This window comes from Lactuca virosa, chromosome 8 (genome assembly GCF_052849685.1).
Source record: "Lactuca virosa cultivar CGN04683 chromosome 8, Lactuca_virosa_CGN04683_v6, whole genome shotgun sequence".
NCBI classification, from domain to species: Eukaryota; Viridiplantae; Streptophyta; class Magnoliopsida; order Asterales; family Asteraceae; genus Lactuca; species Lactuca virosa.
In genome coordinates, this window is record NC_136433.1 from 163,475,194 (window position 1) to 163,482,312 (window position 7,119).

Below are 7,119 nucleotides of genomic sequence, written 5' to 3' on the forward strand. Positions count from 1 at the left end.
CACCCCTTTAGCTCCACATCACAACCGAATACTCGGTTCATCAAATACATCATTCACCTCCAAAATGAGCTCCAAAACTAACTTCTTCAATGATTCTAACCCTGCTAACACCCAATCCTTGATCGCCATTCCGAAATGAAAATGACTCGAAACAGGATGTAACAATTCTCCCCCACTTAAATTTGATTTCCTCCTCGAAATCGCTCCATACCAACCCTTATATCTTATCAAATGACCCGAGAAGCACAATCGAAAATTTTGAACATAAAACGATCTCCCCAAGACAACCGAAACCAAACTGAAACTTCCCACCCGAAGAAGAATGAACCCTTTGGCGATGCAGGACCACTTCTGCCTCTCCAAAACCTGGAATCTATATTGGTCTTTCTCCCCGACGGACCGCCCATGCAGAACATCACTATATCAACCCTCATTGAATAACAAACCCAAAAAAACACTTCCAACCCTAATTATCTCGATGCGACTGATGGAAACAAGTCGTTGACAATAATCATTTGTTGAACACTTATGCCCGACATACCAGTCGATCCCGACCGAAACCCAAAAGAAATTGAGGAGTCTCCTCGCACCGAAGACCGAGCACCGATACCGCTATCAAAACCCATCAAAGGAATGAACCTCAATACTCTTCCCTCAGACATTAAAAGAATTATCTGCCACTCCGTATGGAAGCTGAAACTCTACTCTATATCTGACCTCCCGCCGGACAGAACCATTATACTACCAAACCCAGGATGATTCAACTCCGACCCCGAACTGAATGACCATGACCTACCGGAACCATCCACTGATACCCGCAAACATAAGCCCCAACTACCTTCTAATGCTTAACACCAATTCTGAATACAAGATCGAGTCCCAACCCCAAAGTTGAACCGCTAAAGGCTGCCCCAGCCCATCCGCCAAAACGACTCCAACAGTCGTTCAATCCAACCGAGCTATCTCAACCAAATATATTGCACTCGCAATCACTAAGTTCTCTTTACCCCAAGCGAATATTATAACCGATCTGTAGCCACACATCACCTCCGACCTCTATCGTCTACCACTTACTAATTCCATGCATGTCGTGGTCCTCCCCAAGCCAAATGAACCGACCCACCCAGGTCTAATACATCAGATGGAAACCATAACCACTCAAAATGAAATCCATCTGAAGATCTGAAATCCCAACCTGTCTATCTCTTACACAGATGGAGCCAACTCAAACACAAGAGCCTGATCTGACAGCAAAGAATTGAAACCACCCATACCCAATCTGACACTCAACTCATGAGCCGAGATCCGTGAATCTGCGCGTGTATTACACCCCAATCCTTCCGATTTGCAACAACCCTTCCCTAAATCGAGATATAACGATTCCCGACCATCGCTGAGACCATCAATATCACACCTGGTCCAGCCACCAGGCTCCAAAGGACTCAAATGGCAAGGCTACCCACCCTAAGAACCCCTCTGCGTCACACACTGACTAGTGAATGCTACGGATTTCCGCAGTCTTACAACAACTCTCTCACTAACTAGCGAATGTTGCGGCACCCCGTGGTCTTACGACACTCCCTCACTTGCTATGGGCTCACCCCACAGTCTTTCCCGACAGTCCTAAGTGATTACCCCCACTTGGATTCATCCAGTCTTTTACAACCTTGCAACTGCTAGATTACCGAACAATCCCACAATCTCAGTATCAAACCATCACCATACTGAGTTCATTGAACTCATACTCCGCGACCCAAGATAATTAGGTGTACACATCCACCCAGATTAAGCATTACTACTCCTGGTGAAGATCATCACATACAAAGCACTGTCCCTCAATATAATTTCACACCCTTAGACAACCCCATCTGACGACAAATAACCGATAGGCCCAAAACTGGAATAGGTAGATAGTCGTTTCGATGCTCCACTTGCCGCCCAAACAAACCAGAGTCTTATAATAGTTCTACGCTCTAACAATTTTAGGGCATCATACTCGGCACCCACGATACACCATCATAGAATCTCATGATAGCTTGTCACGACCACTGAGCTTCAACTAATACAACTCGAAACCTTTGAAGTACTCCAACTCATTAATGAAGAACGAGAAATCATCAACGACTGAGAATGCGTTGACGACGACTCAGAATCCCAACATTCACTGATCATAACCCTTGTGAAACTACATATACCGATTTTGAAGTTGATTGACAGCCCAACCACTGCCCTTCCTGGAGTATATAGCCATCTATACGCCGAACTGGAAAAATCCCCCAATAATCAAAACTTAACCTCAATGACTCAACCGCCTCACAATTTGAATATTAACGAACCCAAAATAAACATTGACCACATAAGATCCCTGACCAACGACTTCCTGTCGTGAAGACACTCCTTCATTCTTGAGCACATACAACATGTATCATCTCGCTCTGCACCTTGCCTTGACTACCTCTAGACCCAAATCTCATATACTCGGATCGCTGATCCCTATAACCCAATCTTCTGAACCACAACTTAAATGGACTGATAATCCTCCCAATAGAATACCCAATTCTCCCCCACTTAGAGTTCGAACCACCGCCAATTGGCATTTCAAACAGACCACAATACAAAATGGCTCACCATATATACAACCCGATTCTTGGGACGTACCACGAAACACTCCATAACCTTCCAGATAAAGACCATTCATCTCTAAGTATTCCGAATCTCAGATGGAGACCTCGGAAACTCCCCAATTTGACTACCCCTAATCACCAAGAATCCCATACAACTGCATAACCAGATATTTTGACAGTCCTAAAATAGCATCGACTCTTTATCTGGGAGTAATGGACTATCACACACTCCATTCTCTAAATCCTCAACCAACACCCCGTCGCAACAATCGACTTACATACAGGAGAGCTCACCCTCATGGTCGATTCGCGACATAGGCAATGAGCGTCATCGCCCCGGGATACTCCCCTTGATTAACTGGAACTGTTGCTAGAATTCTCCTTACCATACTCAATTTAGGAATATCCTTGTCCTCGTCTGTCATAGTCCCCACTGATGACTCTTTTACGGCATAAGAAATACCTCAAAGCACTCATACCAAAAAAATCTCTTTGGTGCAAATACCGTAACTATCTGGTACCCCACGGGGTCTACCTCCGAATTCTGAAATCAGAAGCTCACTCACCCTTCCTTCCAACATAGAAAAATTTGAATAATATAATCCTCGTTATAGAAATGACATCGCAAATTATCGGCCGATCACTCAACCCAGACTGCAATCCCCAACATCGCATTACCTCCACTTCCCTTTTGATTCCTACGACCCCAACTGGCACCTCACCGGTCAAATCCCTCGAGACCTCTAAATTTTCTCGCAAGCCTACTCCATTCAAACCCAACCGACATGGACCTCGGGCCCAATAATCACCAGGCCCACTCTCAGTTCGAACAACTGCAGCCGGACAACCGGTAAGGACGGAAACACACCCTGCAATGAATCATGGCACCCAACCATGTTATCCACTCTCATTCTTCTACTTAGAACCCCTGGAATTTTCCTCGACTAGAGTATGGATCCTATGCTTTCAGTTACACGGGCCCAACACTACCTTCCGCATCTATCCATGCTTTCTTCGAGAATCGTTCCAGATTTTCTAAGTAGCTACCTAACTACACTATCGACCAATCCAATTCCACATACCCGCTCTCCAGCGAACACTCACCGCTAAACAACGCACTTATCAAACTGAAAATACTCCCTAGGTTCTCCTAGGATTCCCTACACTTCTCTTTCCACCATCAGCTGCAAAAGGAACTCCCTTTAATACCTACTAACTACTTTTCGAATACAATTACATGCTACCTGCACTAGATAATTATTCGACTGCAAGATGTCACCATATAACGGTTAGACTCAAACAAGAAATGCGCAATAGAGCTAAATCTTATCTTCTAAAATTATCTAATCCCTGTAACATGAAACCTAATGTATTCGATTATTAGTTAGTCAATATTAATGGAACTCTCTAAAAGCACAAAGCAAGCAGCATTCGGGCATCAAGAAACCTCCATCGACACATAAAACCACTCTAGCATACAACCCCAAATGCTCTATCCACAGCTCAAAAGGCATCACCGAACTCAGGCAATCCTATCTCACAACTCCTGGAGATCTCTAATTATAAGCATGCAACACTAATAGCTCACATAACATGCATAAAGGCATCTCTCCTAAGCAGGCGCACTAACATGCAATACAGAGAAGATTCCTAGTCCTAACTAGCATGCAATTCTATCAGCTCATGATAACAACACATAATCAAGTAAGAGTATTTTGGGAAATCACAGCTCGGGATCTGGCTGATTATACACACCGCTTCGGACCTGCTTTCAAAACTCTTTAATTTCCTTGGAAATTCGTGTGATGAAAAATCATTTCTTTTGAAAAGTTATCAACTCCTCAGTTTGAGTCCAGACATACCCGAGGGTGTGCCCGAATCCCTCAAACCAAGGCTATGATACCAAATTGTAACACCTCAAATTTCAAGACCAATTTTTCATTTTTTAATTCACCAAATATTACTCATTAATTCGAATCATCACATAAATTATAAGTATTTATCAAACAATATCAGAGTATCCCAAAATCCACAAGATATCATAAGCCAACGAATGTGTACAATCATGCCTCCGCCTTCCCGGAATCTACAGAAGAACCTGAAACACATTTAAATCATCACTGTAAGCACGAAGCTTAGTGAGTTCCCCAAAATACCACATACACAAATAATGAGCCTCTCGTGGCTAAATCTCGACAAGGACCCTCCGCTCATGTGTCTTAGTGAAGACCCTCCGGTCCCATGTCTCGGTATGGACCCTCCGGTCATAGCTCAACAAATATACAGAATAATATATAAGCATAAGTCACAAAGACCGAATGCATAATAACACATAAAGCAATTAAGACCCCACGGTCAACAACATATATAAGACACTCCGGTCAATATCATAAATAAGACCCTCCGGTCAATAATAAAAATAAGACCCTCCGGTCAAGAGTACAAATAAGACCATCCGGTCACGCATGCATTACGACATAGGTAAGTATAGTGAGAAGACTCAGCTCAACACTTTGCGATTAGTCCCACACTGCCGCTGCTGCTGTTAACCGACTCCCGATCGAGCCAAACACCCAACACAGTAATCAATAACTGAACAAGGCTAGACTCCAACCTTAGGTCCAAAGATAGCCCAACTAACCAGTCCCACTAATGACCCAAAACCATTGGGCCCACCAAGGCCCAAGACCAAAAGATCCACAAAGGTCCACTAATGGCCCAATTTTCCAAATTCGGCCCAAACCCTCACTTGGGCCTTACCCTAAAGCCCACCGTTTAACCTTTCACCAAAACACACCATCTCAGATGGCCCAATAAGACACTAAGCAACCAGGCCCAAGAAGATAGCCCAAACCGAAGCCCAAATGCACAAACCCACTCAGACAGAGTACGCAGGGCGTACAGGCATGTACGCGCAGCGTACTCGCTTGGAGGCTTGTACATTACGGGTACCTGCTTGTACGCCCAGCGTACTCACCTTATCCAGCCCAAACCTCATTTCCACTTAATCCATTTAAGACAAAGCTTCCCAAACCAGAGATCTGACCTCCTTGAGCTGGGATATCATGTAAAGTTGCCAACTTTACGTCCATAAATGACCAAATAAAGCTCATAAGCTAGAAAGGGGCTTAATGGGTGACTTAATACATGCATGACCCCATAAAACACATAAAGCTTACATCTTTATGCAAAAAGATACCAAAAAAAACTCAGATCTGGAAGGATGAACCTTTAAACAACTTAGCTCATCCATTAACTCAAAAAGTAGGCCAAAAACACAATAAACTAGTCATGAGGAGATCTATTCATACACAAGGCAAGATTGAAACTTGATACTTTAAATGGCTTCCCCACAAGATGACGGCTCTGGATCTAAGGTCATTCCACCAAGCCAAGCAACTTCAAACTCCTCTTCTTTTCTTCCCAAAAGCATAAAAGAGCAACAAATACATCCAAGAGCTCAAGAACACCCTCAAGAGGCAACATGGTCGAATTAGGGTTTCTAAGATATGGAGGCTGACTTGGAAATGAAGAAAAAGGACTAACATTAGGCTTATATAGGGTACAATACTCAGTATTAGGGTTTTTAACTTCCTTTTGGATACCTAGCGTACCTCCTCGTAAGCCCGACGTACGAGGCCTCACATCCAGACCTACTCCTCTCTGTACACTAAGCGTACACTCCTTTATGCATGGCGTATAGCTCTTTGTGTCAGTACGCCCTGCGTACCTCCTTGGTACGCCCCACATACTAAGGTCTTCCTCCAAACCCTAATTTAATCCGGAAGAAATAACTTCTTTGATACAACTCCAACTCCCACCATCCTTATACCCATGAAAAGGTATCGAGAAGGCCGACACTATTATCAACTCATACCAGCCATAAGATATTCCAAACGAACATCTACTCCCCATAAAAGCCCAACTGACAAATTACCGAAACAACCCTTTAGCTCCACATCACAACTGAATACTCGGTTCATCCAATACATTATTCACCTCCAAATGAGCTCCAAAACTAACTTCTTTAATGATTCTAACCCTGCTAATACCCAATCCTTGATCGCCATTACGAAATGAAAATGACCTGAAACAGGATGTTACACTAGAGTAGGGCTAAGGATGCCTTCAGGTATTGTGTGATAAATTGCCTGATTTCTGTGATGCCTTATAGCCTAGAAAAATTCGATGCCATATATTTTTGGAATCAATGTTGACCCTATTGTTTGCTAATTGCATGATTTCAAAGTTATATATGCTTAGGATTGCATAGCCCTAGAATGATGGATTCTGCCTCATTTCATGTTCCTTGTTTGGTTGTGGACTTAGGGTATAAACCTTGTTTGACTATCTATGTGATTCTATTTATGTATAACTTGCATGCATAAGGCAACCTGCAGTGTTGATTGAGGTTTATGGTTTTGTGAGGATTGAGGGATCCTAGAGGAGTCTAGGGTATGTGTATGTGCTGTGTTGTATGAGTTATGTTCTGAGT